The sequence below is a fragment of the Cyanistes caeruleus genome, chromosome 15, assembly GCF_971803275.1.
Source record: "Cyanistes caeruleus chromosome 15, bCyaCae1.hap1.1, whole genome shotgun sequence".
Lineage (NCBI taxonomy): Eukaryota > Metazoa > Chordata > Aves > Passeriformes > Paridae > Cyanistes > Cyanistes caeruleus.
In genome coordinates, this window is record NC_141715.1 from 13,236,755 (window position 1) to 13,255,899 (window position 19,145).

General features: G+C 41.0%; 1 protein-coding gene and 1 long non-coding RNA gene across 19 annotated transcripts in view; one reads left to right on the top strand and one right to left on the bottom strand.

Moving 5' to 3' along the window:
• Window positions 1–3,165: 3,165 nt before the first annotated feature.
• Window positions 3,166–7,154, bottom strand: LOC147650392 (uncharacterized). The gene is made up of 2 exons (XR_015276697.1): window positions 6,984–7,154; window positions 3,166–5,885 (listed from the first exon to the last, which is right to left on the bottom strand). It is a non-coding gene; the product is annotated as an uncharacterized LOC147650392 (long non-coding RNA).
• A 107-nt stretch (window positions 7,155–7,261) lies between these two features.
• The window catches only part of TENM2 (teneurin transmembrane protein 2), a 618,690-nt gene continuing 606,806 nt past the window's right edge, over window positions 7,262–19,145 (top strand). For all 18 annotated transcript variants that reach the window (XM_086851648.1, XM_086851649.1, XM_086851651.1 and 15 more), the window contains exon 1: window positions 7,262–7,733. The gene's annotated coding sequence lies outside the window, so the exon portion shown is untranslated. The remainder of the gene's footprint in view (window positions 7,734–19,145) is intronic.

Below are 19,145 nucleotides of genomic sequence, written 5' to 3' on the forward strand. Positions count from 1 at the left end.
ATTTAAAATGAGATATATGTATTAAAATATGAAAACACCAGAAAAGAAAACACACATTAAACTAATCTTGTTGAGTAAATATTCTCTTTATTCCTTGGATAACTTGCATTCTCTTCCCTTTTTCAGCACTTTAAATTTCAATTTTATAAAACATCCAGACAACAGACAAAATAAAACCTTCATTGCAGCTTTGTTTTATTCTTTCCTATTTATCTACAGTTTAAAAAACATATTTTAGCATTTAGGCATTTCATTTGTGATTACTGGTCTTTTTGTAACCTTAAAACAGACACTGTAGTTTATACATCCCTGAAAACATATTTCCTCCCCAAACTTCCCATTCTTCTATGGCTGCCTTAATTTCTTTTTGCACTGCAGGAGTTCATACTGGTAGAAGTGATAAATGGACATGTTTCTTTGCATTATACATATTTACAGCAAGTAAACTGTGTCTACCATATCACTTTATAAATCTATTGCCCAGTGCTGCTCTAGCCAATGCATTAAATATTGGGCTTCTCAGGGAGTGCTCAGTGCAGTTTAACACAACCGATAATGAAAGGAGATCAGGCATGAAAAGTTCCTCTTTATCTTGCACCTTTCGTCACACAAAGTAGCTGATAACAGCTAAGTTCATCATCCTTCTTTCATACAGTATTCAGGAAATCAGACACTTAAACCACGACCTTCACAGAGAGAGGACTGTGTCATCCTCTTTAGTCAGTAGCAAAAAAAGGGCTCTGATCCTGAATGGAGTTGTTGGATTTTGACAGAAGATAAATTAAGCAGCTGAATACTTTTGTGTGCTTGTATGGAACTTCTTTTCAAGGAAATACTTTGCATTAAAAGAAAAGAAGGCATAAGAAGGCACAGAACATAAAAGTGAGCAATGAAAGATAGGGCAGAATTAAGGTTGAACAGAGCAAAAGGAAATTTAGCTAACAGCTTCCTTAAAGACCCATCTCTAATATTTAATTATTTTATTAAAAATGCTGGGCAGTCTTTTTGCAACAAAACTCATGCAACCTGTTGGAAAAAAAAAGTTATCCCAATTCTGAATAAGTATGTTAGTTTATTATTAACTGATTTATTTCATTCTCTTGATAGTTCTTGTGTACTAAGGAAATGAAAAAAAAAAAAAGATTTTTCTATTTTATAATGGTGAGCCTATGAAAGCTAAAATATTCAATGATCTGTGAAAGTATTTTTAGACAAGTAATTCCACTTCTCACTGCCCTCCCCCTCAATTCCTTCCTCAGTCTCTTGGTGAATCTTGCACTGGCAGTTCATATAGGGGTAGATGTGCATCACTCAGGAGGCAAACTGTCACAAACTTCACATCCTGTTTTATGTATTGCCCACTTCTGGTTTTGCTTGTGGGTTTTTTTTTGTTTGTTTGTTTGTTTTTGCTTGTTTGTGGGGTTTTTTGTTTTGTTTTGGGATTTTGTTTTATTTTGTTTTGCTTTTTTTTTGTTCTCATCATTGTGTCCCAAATCATTCCTTGCATTTTCACATGCACTTCCCAGCAGATGATTTGAATGTACCAGTTCACAGGCTCACTGCTGAAGCAGATTGCAAACTTAAGCTTTTGGGGCAGTCTTCAAATCTTGGACTGACTGAAGTAATTTCAATCTTATGTAAAATATCTACTTCATCCTTTACACCTTCCTACTTGCCTTTTTTTCTTTCTTTGTATATTGTTCCAGATATATTATTCTATTTCTTCTCATGGCTAAACCAATTTAAGTGATCTCTCACTTAGACTAGGTACTAGAACTGTCTGTGTGTGGTGCCATTTACCTAAAATCAGCCTCATTCCATCTCAAGCAGAGCGTGTGCCTGTGGGGTACCTCATCCACACCAATACCACTTCCTGCAGAGCTGAGCTAAAACCACTCCTGACATCAGAATTAAATGTTGATTTTATCCTTGGCTCACTCTGCCAGTGAGTGCATTGTTACCATCCAGAACACCCCCTGACCTCCATGGTTTTTATCATAATCACCTGATGGTATTTTCTCCCACTCTCAAAAAACAAAGGCATTTCTATATACAGACAAGTGCATAAAGCAAATAGTTTTTCTTTATGTAATGGCTACAACATCTCAGTAATTACATCAGGAATACAAGTGAAACTGTTCATCCTCTGTGGTGTCAGAGTCATTAAAATGGCTGAGAATTAACATTGCAATTATGCTCAGACAGGAGCTTGCAAAACCAAACTGAGGACTAGTTAACAACTGTGTCTCCCATGTATGTTATAACAGCAACAACAATATAGATTTCAGCATTTGGGAACTGGTATCTAAAAGGTCATTAGAAACCAGTATGACTCCAGTACTTGGGTGGGCCAGAAGAAGGTAAGAGACCTGGGTTCTGCTGCACAGAGTAAGAATGGCCCTGATATTTATTTGTTTAGTTTAACATTTGTATTAGTGGTTCAGGATTATCACATAAGCATTCTTAGCACAGTAACTACTGTGGAAGCAGTGCATCCTTCCAACTCTTCAACAGTGACACCTAATTTTAACACCCACAATGTGTTTTTTCCTGGACAATTTAAACACAAAAATTCTTTTCAGTGACCAGTGAATTCTCCTCTTGGTCAGCCAGATGAACAAAGACTCATCATTTGTTTCCAGCTGGTACTAATCCACTTTACACTTGGTTAACAGCCATATTCTTCCAAATTCCTTTCAACTATATGTGGTCAGGTATAGGGAAAAAAGAGGTCAGGTGTGTAAATTCAGAGTTTCTTGTACACAGAACACACATCACTGCACACAGGTGACGTTCTGGTGAGCTTTGCATCCACTGGGGATGGCTGCACATACTGAACGTGCTCATTTGCAGACAGCAATTCCTCAAAGTACAACAGTGTTTCACATCTGTGAAAGTCTTCACATTTTCTTAACTTTCCACTGAGCAGGTGGAAAGACTTTCCATAGTTTTATTTCCTCTTCTTCTTCCAAAACTGCAACCTTGTTGATGGCTTTGCATTGTTGAGAGCTGTTCAAGCACATTGCAAGTGGCTTTCTACCTGCTAGGTGCTTCCATTTGAACCACTTCAAAGACAGGATATCGTTCTTGTAATGGAAAAAGGGAAGGAGAGTGGGAAAAAAAAAAAGGCTAAAGAGATTAAAGAGACTGGAAACTACCTGAAAATATTAGTACAATTCCAACACCTTTATTTGCTATTTGTTTGTTTCATTACACACAGCTTCTGGCAATATTTAGGACGTGACACAGACTCCCTCATTGCAATGTCAAACATACACCACACTTAATTACCAAAGATGCTAGTTCCAGTGTGTTAAAAGTCTGTATCATGCCACTCCTTCTCTGCTAGGTGTTCACTGCATGATACACAGCTACTTCTCCCATACTATGCTGTGGTTACTTCCTTGGAACACAGAGATATTCACATGTGTATTTTTTTCCCCATTATTTCTTATTATGTAATTGCAGACATAGGATTAAGAACCAAAATTGGACATTTAAATCAGGAGCAGTTCCATGCCTGACTAATGATATTGCAGTATATATAATAAATGTAGGAAATTGTACCAATTAATTAAAATAATCCTCTTTACAACACATTAAAACATTTGAGAGGCATTGTTCAGGAAGATAAGCTCTCTCTTTATTCTGAAGAGTCCTGTGTTGTTAAAATGGATCATTGCATTTCACAATTTCCAGTTTACAGAGTTGGAAAAAATTATGGTTATCAGCTGAAGTGACCTCTTGTGTGATGCCAGCCAGTGAACTTCCCCCAGGTAACCACTCCATTGATCCCATAACTTACATTTGAGATGCAATGTAACTTTCAGAAAGATCCTATTTTGAGTCTAAGCAAGACCAGAATGTACATCTCATAGGTAAAATATTCCTATTACTAACAAGCTGCACTCCTAAAATTTCACCTTCATTGTATAATGTATATAGCATCAGCTTCCAGAAATCCTTTTATCATGCCTGTTTTGATCAAGCTAGAGCAGTGTGTGTGGTGGAGCACCTACATACTAATAGAGAAATAATGATGTATAGGAACACAGTGAAAAAACAGCAGTTCCAGGTTAGAAAATTCAAACGTGTGCTTAAAAGGCAAGGGGACAAGCATTCAGCAGTTACCACTGGTAAACTGCTAATCTTTCTTGTTGCCTCCTTTCTTCTTTCCTTTCAAATCACATTGAAGGTCAATTTTTCAAAGACGTGGGAAAAGAGAGAGCCATGGCCCTTCTGAAAGTGGACAAGATGCTCTCATGTCAGCAGGCTCTGTAAGTGACAAGGCAATTCTGAGAGAGCCCCCGAAGGCATTGAGGACTGGAGCTGGTCACACGCAGGCTCCAGGCTGTGCCGCTGCAGCAGCTCAGCCATGGAGCAGTGGCTGATGCAGCCAACGGGACACTGACACAGCTGCAGTCCCATTCCTCAGGCACCTTCATAAAAGCTGATGAATGCACTTATATTCACTTCAGATTCACTGCTTGGGACTTGTTCTTGAAGGTAGGCATGCACATTCTTTCCTCCAAAGAACTAAACAGAGCTAATGTATTTAAAATGTGCAAAAGGAAGAGTAGCCTGTGGTCACCATTTACTAACTGATCTGGTAGTTAGAGACCTAGCTCAGGAAATTAGGTGTTTGGGTTATTCTCTGCAGCCTCATGCATATTCACTCCCAGGAGAATACCCTTACCTGCAGATTAAAGGGATGGGAACAAACCTGTCTTCCACTGAAGCTGTACCACCACATCTAAAGGAATCTAAGATCAATTTAAACAGAGAACAAGAGGAAGAGAGAGCACGGTGCCCTGTCTTCTCTTAGGACACTCACTTTAGGGAGAAGACACAGTATCCTTCTGAAACCTAAATTAACTGTCTCTCAGACATTCTGGATTTATATAGTTAACATTAATCCTGAATGTGGACACAAAGCCAGTATTCCCACATTGGTCTTGCTGATACTGCCTCGACATGTAACTTCTGGTTATTTTTGTTTTGATACTCTGGTTATTTTTGTTTTGATACTCTTGCCATCCACTCCCAGCCGTCATCTTCACTAACCCATAACAGTGGGAGCATGTACTCAGTTATTCACCAGGACAAACTAATGCTGTTTATTGTAAGCTGCCTTCCAGAAAACAATCTCCCAACCTGAAATGTCACCCGTGTTCTTTTTCACTAGATGCCTGACCTTGACTTCACCAGCTCTGTTGAACAAATGAGGCCACCTTACCAAGGCAACTGGATTGGTCTGTGCCATTAACCCATATCCATCATAATTGACCAGCAACAAACCCTTGCTGCATGGCATTTAATAAACCATTTGCTTGATCTCTCTCAAATCACTGGTCTGTTTAAGCAGCTTTGTAATATTCTGTATGCCACTCCGATGAGGTGAAGATTTCCAAATATCTTTAGATAGTATGAGCTCAATGAATTCTGAATTTTGTTAATTTGCTTAATCATCATAAGCATCAAGTTAAATGCTTTATGGACTGCTATTACAGGCTTTCCATTACCTTTTTCACTGACACTTGCATCCATCAAAATGTAGTTTGACAAGATTTGCTTCCAAGCTCAGTGTAATTCTGTCTTTCTTTCCTGACAGGGACAACTCATTACTTAACTGCAACAGTCTTTTTAACACTTCTCTAGCATTCATTTTTGCAATCTAGTTTATTTTCAAGCAGAAATATTATTTCCAGTAAAATGACTGTCACAGTGCATCTGTACAGAAGTTTCTCTGCAGAATCAACACATCACCACACATACATTAAAATCTTGACCACATCTTTAGAGACAAGGACACATCTTGAAATGTCTGAAATGCCATGGAAAGAGATGAGGCCAGGGAGAAGTTGTGGTTCTGAGGATCTTCACTCCTGTAAATAAATAGATGTAGTCCTCAAGCGACAGCATTGCATGCAATTTACCAAGCTCTACCAGGATGCTCTGTTCTCCCCTTTTCTCAATTAACCTTGAAAAGCTGAGAGATGCTGCCCTGCTGGTTTCTGGATTGGCCCTTAAAACTCTTGCTCTTTGTTGACAGTTACTAAACTACAGATGCAGTTGGAAAATTAACTCTGCTGTAGTTTCTCTCTAATCAGAAATTTACAGTGCACTTTCCCCAGCTACAGTGAATCCAATGTGCTCCAGTTTACTGCATTTCTCTATGATTTGGATTTTTTTATGATATGGAATATAGTCATGAAATTGTTCTGTGGCACTCTTAGCCCTGCTGCTGTGCATTGCCCACGTGCAAGGCTCCTTTTCACCGCTCTTTCTGATTCCTGGCTAATTTCAGCTGCTACTTTCCTCCTGGCCTTGCCAAGAATATGTACAAAGTTTTACAGCTTGTGCCTTGTACTTTGTCACTTTCTTGTCTCCTGATCTACTTTGCTTTAACACGCCTGTTTTTAGTGTCATTGGTGATCTGACAGATGTGTGGAAATGTGGAGGGAGAAATTAAAGATTCAGTATTAGTCAAGGTTTAATTATTTCAGAGAAGAGATAGAAAAGTATTCTGCTCCCACTTTGGAAGTAGCATTACATACAACGTGATGTTTGAGGCTAAAGCAATTCTGTTCTGCAGGAGTGACAACAGCTGGAACGGTTTTAACTCGTGGCAAAAAGATGGAAGCGATTTTTTAACAATTCTTTTTTTTTTTTTTTTTTTTTTTTTTATCTCCCTTGCCCAGATTTTGTTGTTGTCTCCGCGCGCTCCTCGGGCTGCGCGGCGGCTGCGGCGGGAAGGGACCGGATCCGCTCCTGACCCGATCCGCTCCTGACCCGATCCGCTCCCGGCCCGACCCGATCCGCTCCTGACCCGATCCGCTCCCGATCCGATCCGCTCCTGACCCGATCCGATCCGCTCCTGACCCGATCCGCTCCTGATCCGATCCTCTCCCAGCCCGATCCCCTCCCGCCCGATCCGCTCCCGGCCCGCACCGCTCCCGGCCCGCACCGCTCCCGGCCCGCACCGCCTCCACGGGGCGCCGGGACCTGGGGCGTCCCCGCCTCCCGCGCCTCTGCGGCAGCGCCCGGCCGGGGCAGCCGCCCGCTGTGCGCAGGGACGGTCAAGGGAACAAGGACACGCTGGCGGCGGCGGTGGCGCTGCTGCCGCTCCCGGCCCCGCTCCCATCCCCGTCCCCGTTGCTGTCCCCGTTCCCGTTCCCGCTCCGCGCGCTCCCCGCAGCGCGCGCCCGCGCGCCGAGCGCGGCGATTGGCTGCGGCGCGCGCGGCACCCGCGGGGAGGGGCGCGCGCGTCGGGGCCGCGGAGCGCGCGAGCGCTGCCCCTTCCCGCCCGGCGCGCGCTCTGTCCCTCAGCCCGGCGCGCGCTCTGTCCCTCAGCCCGGCGCGCGCTCTGTCCCTCAGCCCGGCGCGCGCTCTGTCCCTCAGCCCGGCGCGCGCTCCCCCCGCGGCCGCGGCTCCCGCGCTCCCCGGCGGCGGCGCGAGGCTGCGGCGCTGCTGCTTCCCGGAGCTCCTTCCCCGAGCTCCTTCCCCGAGCTGCCGCTTCCCGGTGCTGCCGCTTCCCGGTGCTGCCGCTTCCCGGCGCTCCGCTCGCGGCGGGAGGGACGGGACGCGCAGCGAGAACAGAGCGAAGGCGGGGAAGGGCAGGGAAGGAAGGGGTGTCCCCTCCTCACTGAAGGAATCCGCACCGGTGCGAAGTTATCGCCCAGAGACGGTGAGAGGCGCTCGGGCTGCTCAACCTGCTGCTGCCGCCGCTGCTGGTAAACGCTCCTCACTTCTTACTTGCCGACATGCCCGGGGCTCTCCTCCCCGCTCCGCCGCGCCCGGCACAGCCGCAGCGCTCGGGCCCCGCGGCTCGGATCCCCCGCTGTAATCGCCTTCGCGGAGTTGCCAAGTTGGGATGTGTGTGTCTGTCTGTCTCTGTGTCTGTGTGTGTGTGTGTCTGTGTGTGTGTGTGTGTGTTAGAGCCGGCGGTGCCGAGCCGCGCAATTCAGCACTTGGAGAGGTCATTAGTTGCATGAGTTCAGGGAAGGAGGATTCTCGGTGCCTCTGCAATATCTGCCGCCTTTCTGCCCATTAGTGCTCGTCCTTAACCACCGGTATTTCTTATATTTTCACGGGGTTTTAATGTTGTCTTTGTTTTCTTTTTTTTTAAACTGCTGGTTTAATTTTTTTTTTGTTTACTTTATTTCCTCCCCTTTCTTCCGAGATTGTAGTGCAATGTTATTATTTATTTCTTCAGTGTTTTGGCAACAGTGTGGGAAGGTATCGCTGATTCAGAAACTATTGTCCACAGTGCGTCTCGGTCAGGAAGAGGCAGCAATAGGAGAAGGCAGGCATTTGTATTCCGAAAGGGAATTAAAAAGAAATGCTGCTTTGCATCATTGCTGCAGATTTGCGGGAAGCACTGAGGGACGGTGATATTTTGTTGTTTGCGAAGGTAATAAACACAGAAGCGCTTCGGTGTTTGACGCGTTGCTCTGCGATTGAGCTGTTTGGGAATTGCTGTGGATAATAAATTGCTGGCTGTGGAGGCAGGGATTGCTGGCATGTCTCACATCCAGCGCTCAGACAATGTAGCAGCGGGTGCTGACAGCGGAGCGCGTCCCTGCTACACCTGCCCTGGAGTGCCACTTGGACAAGAGACTGGTTTGTCTCCTGCCTACACCCACACTGAAATTGAAATAAGATGCCTAATGGGTGCGAATTGAGCTCTTAACTCTCTGCCTTTGAACCAGACTCCTTTTTCAGCACTTCTTGTTAGGTTGCTCGTGTAAACATTTCTTTGTAGCAGTTTCGGGATATTTAATAGTAATGATGTCTTAATATGTGCTTTTATGGCTTTTTTTTTACTTCGTGCTTAAGCGTTGTGTCCTTCTAAAATGCTCAGAATGTAATGGCAAGTACTGTCTGTGTGTATGTGTATGTGAGTGCATAAATATTTAAATATTTATATATAATGTTTGGCTTGTACTTGTTTAAATTTACTGAATCTTGTATTATGTGGAGGAAACAGGTATTATAACAGAATTAAAATTCAGGAACACAGAATTAAAGGAGACTTTGTTTGTAAGGTTTAGTTGTGTAGTTAGAAGATTATGTAAGATCAAAGACATTCAAAATACATGTGTCCTAGAGAAGTAAAGTCTAGTAGTAGCAGCCTTCTAGCAATTTAACAATATAAACCTTTGCTATAACAATACAGAATGAAAGCTGTCATTAAGTCTCTGTAGCCATCCAACATCCTCACAGGGCGCTTTATGGAAAATCTGCTTAAATCTGTTGTAATTAAACCACAGTCTGTATTAAGGGCAGAGTTAATGAAAGAGTAGCATCACCTGTTAGTATGGTTACTTTAGGTAAGTGTAATAGTTTACAGTAGTTGTACAGACTCAAAAGTTTTTCAGACTTCAGAGCAATTGAGAAAGGTGGCTCTTTCTTTAAGATGTGTATTTGTCATTCAGCTGGTACAGAACCACTGTACAGAATAATGATTGGTACTTTTCTAAGGGGTTTATATAAGTGCTAGGTAAAATCAGTTTTTACAAGGGCATGACAGCTTAATGATAAGGAACATATCTTGCTTTGTCAAGATTTAAAATATATCCAAACAATGTATTTGAGCCTCATTTTCCTGTGCCTTGGCAAGTCAGTCACCAGGCTGATGATTAATTTGGCTTGGCCCACACGCTGAGGTTTCTAGTTGCTGAGTAATAAATAAAAACTAGTTTTACATTAAAATACCCATATAGATTGCATGATATTCAAAAAGCCAGCTGTGAGGCCTGAGCTTTAATTCATTTTGAGAGAAAAACTTTTCTAGCTGTGGTTTCTTACTGTCCTGGCAACACCTGAGAACTGAAAGAAGTAATTTTTAATCCAATTATTAACATGCACGTTTTTTAAAGAAAAAGTTTTGGTCCAGATAATGTTTGAATTTTTATTCTGCTTTTTAAAGAAACCATTTATACTAAGACAGTGCTCATAGGAAACAATAACATTTTAGTCCTCTACATGCTTACTTTTTATAGGGATAATTAAAATAATGGTCTTTCTGTGTCATTAGATTTCAACTGCTTGTGTAGCATGGGGAGAATTAACACATGAACACCACTAGTAATGTTTTCCTGTGATTAAACTGAACTGTATTTTCACTTTTAATATTTCACACTAAAAGTCCAAGCTGCAGGAAAGAATTGAAGAGGCGCTTTCCTCTTGTTAGGTCACAGAGATTACCAGTGGTTATTGATTTGAGGGGACTAATAGTTGCATTTCTTTGCCTTTTTAAAGAACAGTTTTATTTCTTTTATATATATACACATCAACTTTTCATACATGGACATGTTTTTGGCATTTTCCTGTCAAATACTGACATTTTTGTTTCTGCTGTCAAAGAAAATTTCCTGTGAACAGTTTTACTGTTAAAGAAAGTCATGGTGTTAGCTGTATTAGCTGATTGTGTGCTTAAAATTATTTAGAACAACCTAGAAAAGGAAAAATGTTGAGTTCAATCCAGGTCAATGTCTAGACTTTCTTGCCTGAGAGGTCAAACTAAACTGAAGGTCAAATTAGATGGAGACAAAGCTCCAGCCACTATTAGACTACTCAAGTCAATATACCAATGTTTGAAAAGCTGTTTTGTGTTTGTTTGCAGTTTACTGTGAATTTAATCCCTCAGTCCTTAATGTTTTTGGTAAAAGATGCACATAGGAGCACCAATGAAGTCCATGCTTAAAGATAAGACCAAAAAATTATTGGACTGATCCTTTAAACAATAATATTCTTTTATATAAATGGATAGTTCTAAAAAGTTTGCCCTTTCCTGCCCTGGATCTGTAATAGAAAATACAACTTTACAATATAAATTAAATTCATTTCTACTAAACTAATTAAGATAAGAGATGTTTTAGTCCTGACTTGCTCTTTCAGAAGGTTAATATTTAATGGAAATGGCAAGTTTTTTTCCCAGGCTTTTTATTTATTTATTTATTTTTAAACTATGCTTTACTTACAAATTCAGAAGATCCTTATCAGGATGCACAGTTTTATGTAATAATTACTGTGCCACAACAGAAAAGAAGATTTTGCTGATACTCAGTACAACTGGTCCCCACTTTGTGGCCGGAGGTGTCACATCCCAGAGCCTTCATGCCAACTGATGGTGACTCATCTCTCTAATTTCTTCCTGCCCAAAGCAGCTCCTGCACAGAGTGCTTTTAGTGCTGTATGAAATGACTCTGGCTGTGTCACAGCGCTCCAGCCACAGGACCAGCTCTGTGTCCTGCTTGTGTCTGCAGCCTCGAAGAGCCCCCACTTGTCCCTCTCCTCCCTGAGCGTGGCTGAGCTGAGCGGCTGCAGCGGCGTGGAGCGTGTTCCCTGCTGTACAGCCTCCCCTAATCCACACTCTCACTGAGAAGAGACTTTGGGCTGTTCTCTGGTAGCTCAGTTTTGTCTCACAACTGTTGGTCTGCTTTGGGATCCCGTAATTCTGGTGAAGTCCAAATACATTGTTTTAAATCCACCTTGCCGACTAACTCAATATAATCAGATAGACTTTTCAGATAAGCAGGAAGCGTGCTAAGCTTAGATATTATTCATTTTTTATTCTTTTTTAAATAGGTTCTTTTTAGATGAAATGACTGACATTCAGTGCCAAATAGTAATAAATTGTCTACTTTCATCTTTATTGCTGAGCAATAATAACCCAGTAGTCATCCAAACAGGGATGTAATTATAAGATTTTTAGTGACAAGCTGCACAACACTGGATTACAAACTTCTGTGTTTAGCTGAGCAGGTTGTGAATGGATACATGGTGCACACACTGCGTTACACTAGTGGCTGTATTCAGACTCATTCTGGGCAATAGTTAGGGAAACAACTGAAATTAAGTTGCCTTTTTATGTTTAATCATGCCTTTTTCTTTCCCTCGAGAACAGGTTTTGTAGTAGATACATTTTATTCTCTGATGAATGGAAATAAGGTTTCACTGAGGCTGGGTGGTTTGGTTTTGGTGATTTTTTAGTTTTGTCTTTTTTTTACTTTGAGCTGTTTTGGTTGGTTTTGTTCTTAATTATTATGCAACTCAATATGGCAAAATTAAGAACAGCATCACCCTTTTTGGTTTTGGATAATAGGGTCTTCATTCTAGTTTTATTCTGAAGAGACTTCTTAGTCAAAGCACACTTAGGCAAAATATTAACTGTAACTATTTAGGACTACAAATATGTGTTAAAATAGTATAAAATACATATGTGAATGCTCTTGAAGGATTTTCTTAGTAGTTTAGGGCACCCTGCCTTTGCCTTTAGTAGCAGCCTATAAAGCTTTGAATTGGTCTCAGTTCTCCAGATTTATGTTGTTTCCCAACCCACACAGGCAAGGAAAACACCAGGGTTTATTCAGAGGGGTGGTTATCTAAAGAGGCTATCTAAAATCCTTAATGAGCATATCAGTGGAACACTTGAGGAGGATAGAAACAGCTTCTAGGTACAGTCTTTGTGGGAGATGGCACATGAAGAATGTGGAGAGGCAGCTTGGAGGCCAGGCCTGGACCTCTGCTGGAAGAGGTTTAATCTCAGGTGCTGTCTGGGGGGAGCAGCTTTGTTTCAGGTGCTGTTTGTGGAGAGCAGTGAAAGTGACACAATAAAAACTCTTCTGCTGCTTTTCCTGGCCTGTGTCAGGGCACAGGAATAGCAGCCAGTGTAAAGTTTTTGAACCACAGCTTGAAAGACCCAGAGAAGTTTTTTTCCATCAATGTGCACATGTACAAAAGAAGAACCTGTCTCCAGTGCCTCCTGGGAACTTATAGGTGTGTTTCCTTCACTCTGAACAGGGTTGCTGCTTCTTTTTTACTTATTTTTATTTTTTGGGGATAATTTTTAGGAAAGTCAGTTTCCTGAACAATTGTTAGGAGTGTTGGTTCTGCTGTGGTTTTGAGTGGCTCTGTACAGTGTTGTTAGCTGTGTTGTAGAAAACTTTCTTGTATTAAGAGGTGTGGATGACTGTATGTAAGTGGAAATTATAAAAATTCTTTTATGTAGCCATTGTGTAGGAGTGTAGGGTTTAGATGTAAAACAGCAAAATACAGGAAGTCCTAGTAAATATAAATAAGAGATTTTTCCAAATTTTTCTGAGTATAATTGCCTAGTGACTTTTCTAATCTCTCTAAAAAAAAGGAGAATAAATTATCATAATAGTGTGCCCCAAAATTGTACCACATGCTAAACCAATGGCAAGCACCTTTTCCAACAATGGCAAGAAAAAAAAAAAAAAGATATTTAAAAAGACAGAATACCAGACATTGAAATATAACAATGACACTAGAGAGCAGCTCTCTGGTCTTCAAAATAAGATTCACTTCACTTGTTAGTGTTTCAGGAAATACTGTGTTTGATTCAGATTCTGGAGGAAAAATGAGTCAATTGAAATAAAGTAAATATTAAATCCATGCTAGTATATAAAAACACATTCCCTAGGGAGAAGTGTTGTACACTTCATGCTTGCCACATTAAATGAATTTTCTGAACCAAATAAAGCAAGTGATACACAGTTCTGCTGTCACTGTGTAGATACCTAATTGTCCATTACTAGAGCATTAGCCATTAATAAAAAAAAGGAAAAGGAAAAAAATATATACTTTTCATCCTAGTTCCTAAGTCTAGATGCTGCAGGGTTGGATGTGCACGTGCAGGTTCTTGGTGCATTTGGCTTTGGGTCTGTGCTCAGGGACATCCAGAAAGTCATGGTCCTTCAGGAGGTGACAGGAGCATAGGCTGGAACACAGACTTTCTCTTATGGAATGTTTTCTGGGGTGGGCATTTCTCCTGACTTTTCTCCATATACTTTAGACACAGAGAAAATATTTTCACATTGTCTATGGTTTTTGGAAGAGCGAGCTCTGGTTGGTGTACTAGTTTTCCATGAGAACATACAAATGTGAGCATCCACAAAACTAATCCTTGAAAGGATAGGGAAATACTTTTCTCTCCTACTTCAGCAAATCTAACTGAGCATTAAAATGAAAAACATTATTATTGGGTCTCACAAAAAAGATTTTTTGTCAGACCCCTTCCAACTGGGGTAAAGTTTTAGGAAGATCTTATTTTATAGAAGTTGAATGAGTTGAAACTTGATACATTTAACTACAGATTTGAGTAAACACAGAAGTACCATGGAAGCAGATTAGCAATTTTAATTGTAATAATCTTGTTTATGGTGTTTCTGTAATGTATACAGTTACCTAAAACATGACTGAGTTTATGTAAACATACATGTGACACATGGAAGGCTAGCTAGCAATGAAGATACAGAAAATTCCCATAGTGAATGGTTTTGATTAGTTCCTTCTGTTTTGTGAACCTGTGGCCTAAATATCAGCTAAAGAACACACAAAAGCATTGTTGCAGGGAACTGTAAATTGTTATTGAGAGTGAGGCAATACAGAACAGGTTTTTAAAGAAAGTTTACTGTTTAGAGATGAGTGGGTGTCTATAAGATGATGAAAAATATCCTGTTAGGTGTACTCCTAAGTTCAGTTCTTAATGTCCTTAATGTCCTTCTGGACATTATTATTGGATCTCTGGCTGTGGAAAATCCTTGAGAAAAAAACCCAAACAAATAAAAGTATTTCTGTTAAGTCACCTGAAATAAATGTATATGTTTGGTAGTTGAGTCTTTTCGGGAAAGATTTATGAGAAGTGGACTGTCAGGTAGATTATTAATAATCTAAAAAGCAAGGATAGTAATAAAGATTTGTGTATAGCCTTGGCTGCAAAAGGAACAAAACCTTTTTTGTTTTTGCAGAGAAGTCAGCTGACTTTACTTCTCTCCCTGCACAGAGACTAACCTAACTCTTCTCTTTTTCCCTGTCTCTCCAGCTTCTTGTTGTAGGCACAGAGCAGCCTGAGAAAAAGTCTCTTAGTGCAGTGCTAAATTTTGAGGTCACAGCTTTATTAACCAATTCTGAAGTATGTGGTATTGCAGTGCAAATCCTAGCTGACACCAATGGCCTCAGCTGTGGAGTAAAGAATAAGCTGTGCAGCTGTCTTTTCTTTCAGCTTTTCTACCTGCTAAGGAATGCTGACTGAAATCCAGAACATTGTCACCTTCTTTCCTTTGTGCAATATACCTGAGGCTGAGAGATGACACGAGAGTGGAGCTGCACATAACATACTTCAGAATCATGGCAGTGGTCAGGACCAGTGCTGAGGCACAATTTGCTGCAGCATTTTTCTAGGCTATCAAAGTCACAATTATATTGGTATTCCTTATAAAACAGGCCCTCTGAAAGGTGGAAATATCATCATGGTACTTTGTTTCACCATTGCAGGGCACAGGAGAGACAGTCTTTTTGAAATCATGATGTGTATAACCAAAATGCCTTGCACAGGAAAAAAAAAACTGAGATAGTGAATCCTCAATGGATTGCTGTCAACACTCTCTTCCTCCTGCTTCCTTCAGATCATTCCCCAGCAAGGTGCTACCCCTTGCCTCAGCAGTCTGTCTATAAAAGGCAGTTGCTTTCCTTCTGGGGCATGAAGAAGGGGAGAAGGAGAAAAATAGAGGGAAAAAAGTAACCTGAATAATGCCTCAGCTGCCCTGGGGTGTGTTTTCCTCTCTCAAAGTGTACTCAGGGCCTGTGGCTCCATCAGTGCATTGCTGTTGCTGGGTGAGCACCTACAAAACCCTGTGCCCTGTGCTTGCCTTGGAGCAGTGGAGGGAAGAGCTGGCAGCTCCTCCTGGTAGTGTGTCCCTTGTTGTGTTTCCAGCAAGGATTAGTAACTAATGACTTGAATGAGAGAGACCTTTCCCTTGGCTTTCACAAGCAGATGTCACTGCTGGAGAAAAGAAGTGGTGAGAGGTGAGGAGAACCTGTGGATTGCCTGTGGAGTATTTATTCTTCTACTGAAGCTCTAATTACCTTACTGCAACTCTTCTTCCATCTCTCCAGTAATCCCAGGGGCTCCGTAAGTTCCTCTAGTTCAGCTGGCATTCTGTATCAGCTACCTCCAGAATTAAATTGCCTTTCTTTTTCCTTTAAAGGAGCAGTGATCACTTCCCTCTGTGTTTCTTAGTCCAAAATATAAGCTCTTAATGGATTTCTCTTTTACAGAGCAGCTTATGCATTACCTCCATGCCTGTCACTCTCCCCATAACCTTCACTGACTGTGAACACTAGAGTTTATACATTGTCAATTCTGTAGATTTTGTGTTACAAGATTAAGATTTACAGTTGTACCCCAGTTACCTTAAGGCCAGCTTCCAGATGACTTTTTCCCACACAAGGATACTGGGATAGAGAGATCTGTGTCATTCTCTTCCTCTCAGCAGTCTTCTTAGGAAAAGTCAGAATTTGGATTCTGTTGATAGACCCCACATCGATGGTCATTCCCTACTTGCCTGGTGGTTCCTTGCAAAGGAGACAGCCTTTCTCATTCCTGTGCTCTTGCAGAAGAGAAACACTGTGAAGTGTGGGGTTTAGAGCCTTTGTAAAGCTGCTATGATTGCTGCTTTGTTCTGCCTCCATTTGCCAAAGGTTTTCCATCTAGTCCTGGATACAAAAGAGTCTCTGATTATTGAAAATTTCCTGGCCCCTAGAACAAAATGTTAGAAGTCTGATGTATAGTCAGACTGGGTTAGTCCTTATCAGATGAAACCTGGTTGATATTCAAAAAGTATTTAAGCAGCTTTTATGAAAACAAGTAATTCATCCTGTGTATTACAGAATAGGTGAGTCTTTAAATTTGCAATATTAAAACACTTTCATAAAATGACAGTTAAGCCTGAATTAGGTATGTTTGACTATTAGGGTCTGATCCTGAGAATAGTCATTATTGCCCTGCTGTTGTTCAAATGACCATGCATGAGAAAGGATCACCTGCTTAGGGCAGCCTCTACTAGAACACGTTTTTGCTATTGTTGTCCATTTGCAGTTTAGTTTAATTGATATGTTTGAAAGAAGGATACTTAGAAGATGGTTAGATGCCACTTCAATTTTGTTAATGAAATGCTGTTTTGCACTTAGTAGACCATAATATTGGCACAGCAAAGCCTATCATTTATAGCTAGATAGATTTCAGACTAAGCAGAAACATATATATGAACTTGAACTTGTGGTAGTTGAAGTTAATTTATGCCTTGCAGTGATTGCAGTGACTTGGGATCAAACCTTGCTTATCCATCCAGTTTTAGCTGGGTAGGGAGGCTTGCTTCTTGTTTCTAGGTGTTTTTCCTTTAAAGAAAAAGAAAAACAAATGAGGCTTGGCACCACACATTGCATAAAGAATTGCTGAGGTTAAAGAAAAGGTGCTCAATATTTAGTTTGAGATTGTTTTCCATTTAGGCAGTGTGAGCAGAAGTGAAACCAGGGGCTCTCATGGTAGTTCAAGAGCAGCTATGTGCTACTCCATCTGTGTCTTGCCTTGTTTGCAGAAAAGGTTCTTGGCAGGCAAGGCAGATGGAAGCACTGTGGCTGGTGTGCTGGGTCCAGATAGTAAACTAGCAAAAATGTGCTTGAAAAATGTCTTGCTGTCTTCCTTCTTATATCACTTATCTACTCTACGCTTGAGTCTGGCATAGCTGGATGTAAAGCCCCAGGATCTAAGCTCCATAACCAAGGGTTAGCTGACTTAGTTCAGTCAGTTCATAAATATTTTGGAGTGTAATTCCCCAGATTTATTAATGAATGTGTCTGTCTGTGTCAGAAATTGTGGTAAGCATATTCATGTGCATTTTAACATAATGCTTTCTGTGTCAGGTGGTTGGGTTACTTATTTTTTGTGTCAGGTCATTTATGCCATTATGCCATTTATTGTGGTCATTTGTGCCATGACCCTAAAAGGAATCTCTTTTAGGTGGTACTTTTTCTCCCTTCCACCTTCCTTTCTCCCTCTTCCCTACCCTGCTTCCCTCAGCCATGATGTTGCTGGGGAAGGTTTTACAAGTATAAAGTTTGGAGTAGACTAAATATCTTATGTGTGTGCTTGGTGCTATTTCTTCTGTTGTGCATGAGCTCTTATTTGTGTCCATTACCAGCAGATTACAGCTAAATGCTGAATGTTAGGAATTGATGTTTATTCCCACTTTGATTGCTTGGAGGTCCATAGAGCTGTTTATTCGTCTTCTCTACTTAGCAATTATTTAACATCCCAGTTTGCTCACATAGTAAATCTGTAATAGCTTTTTGTATTATGGAAAACAATCCTTCCTTGACTAAGGAAACAGTGCTGCAGGATAAGCTAATGCATTGAAAAATAAGTTTATTCTCCACTTAGAAAAAGGGCTATTGCAGTCCTGCAGATAAGGGTCTGCATCTGTTGTCTCTGAACAGCCGACAAAATTCTGCCGGTCGGTTCATCTCACAAACTGCACTGTCCTTCCAGCCCCACCGTAGGAGGTGCATTTGGGAACTGGATTTTCTGCCTGAAATGTATCAGTTCTGTGGAAAGATATGTGCCTTTGTGTTTGCTAATTACACACCTTTTGCAATTGTGATTTTTTTTTTGTTTTGTTTTTAATTGCGAATGTTTCAATTAGAAAGTGTTTTGAAAGATGGTAGAAGTTGGATGATGTTCTAGTAGTGTAGGAGGGAAAAAAATTAATCCAATTTTTAATTTCAGATAGCTTTATTATAGAGGCTATCTTCTCTCTTTGTGATTAGTCTGAACATGGACAAGAGTATTTTGAAAAAAAGACAAACTAAGCTGGCTGTATTATTTTGGAAGTATGTGGCAGCAAGGTGGCCCATGAACTGATTGCTTTTAGCACATTATGGAACTAGATTCTTCTTTCAATTACCAAGGCTCAGGTTTGTTTGAATAATATTTAACCAGTTTAGCCTTTCTCTGTAAAATTCTCCAAGCTGAAATCCTTTGGTGGGCAAGGTTGGATGTACCTCTGGGCTGACCAGGGCTGTGCCATACAGGTGCCAGAAGCATCTGTGCCTCCCCCAAATTAAAACTGGTGGATTAAAAATTCCATTGTCACCTTGTTTCCCATGTCCTCGTCATCTCTGAAGTCTTGTGTTGACTAAAAGCTGAAATTCTGGAATACAAGAGCTGAGCTTCTCTTAACTCCTGGGACACACCTGACAAGGAGTATTTCAGTCTCCTCCTCTGACTTAATCCATTATCCCCCTGAATAATGGAAACAGTGGCTCACAGTGGAATATGG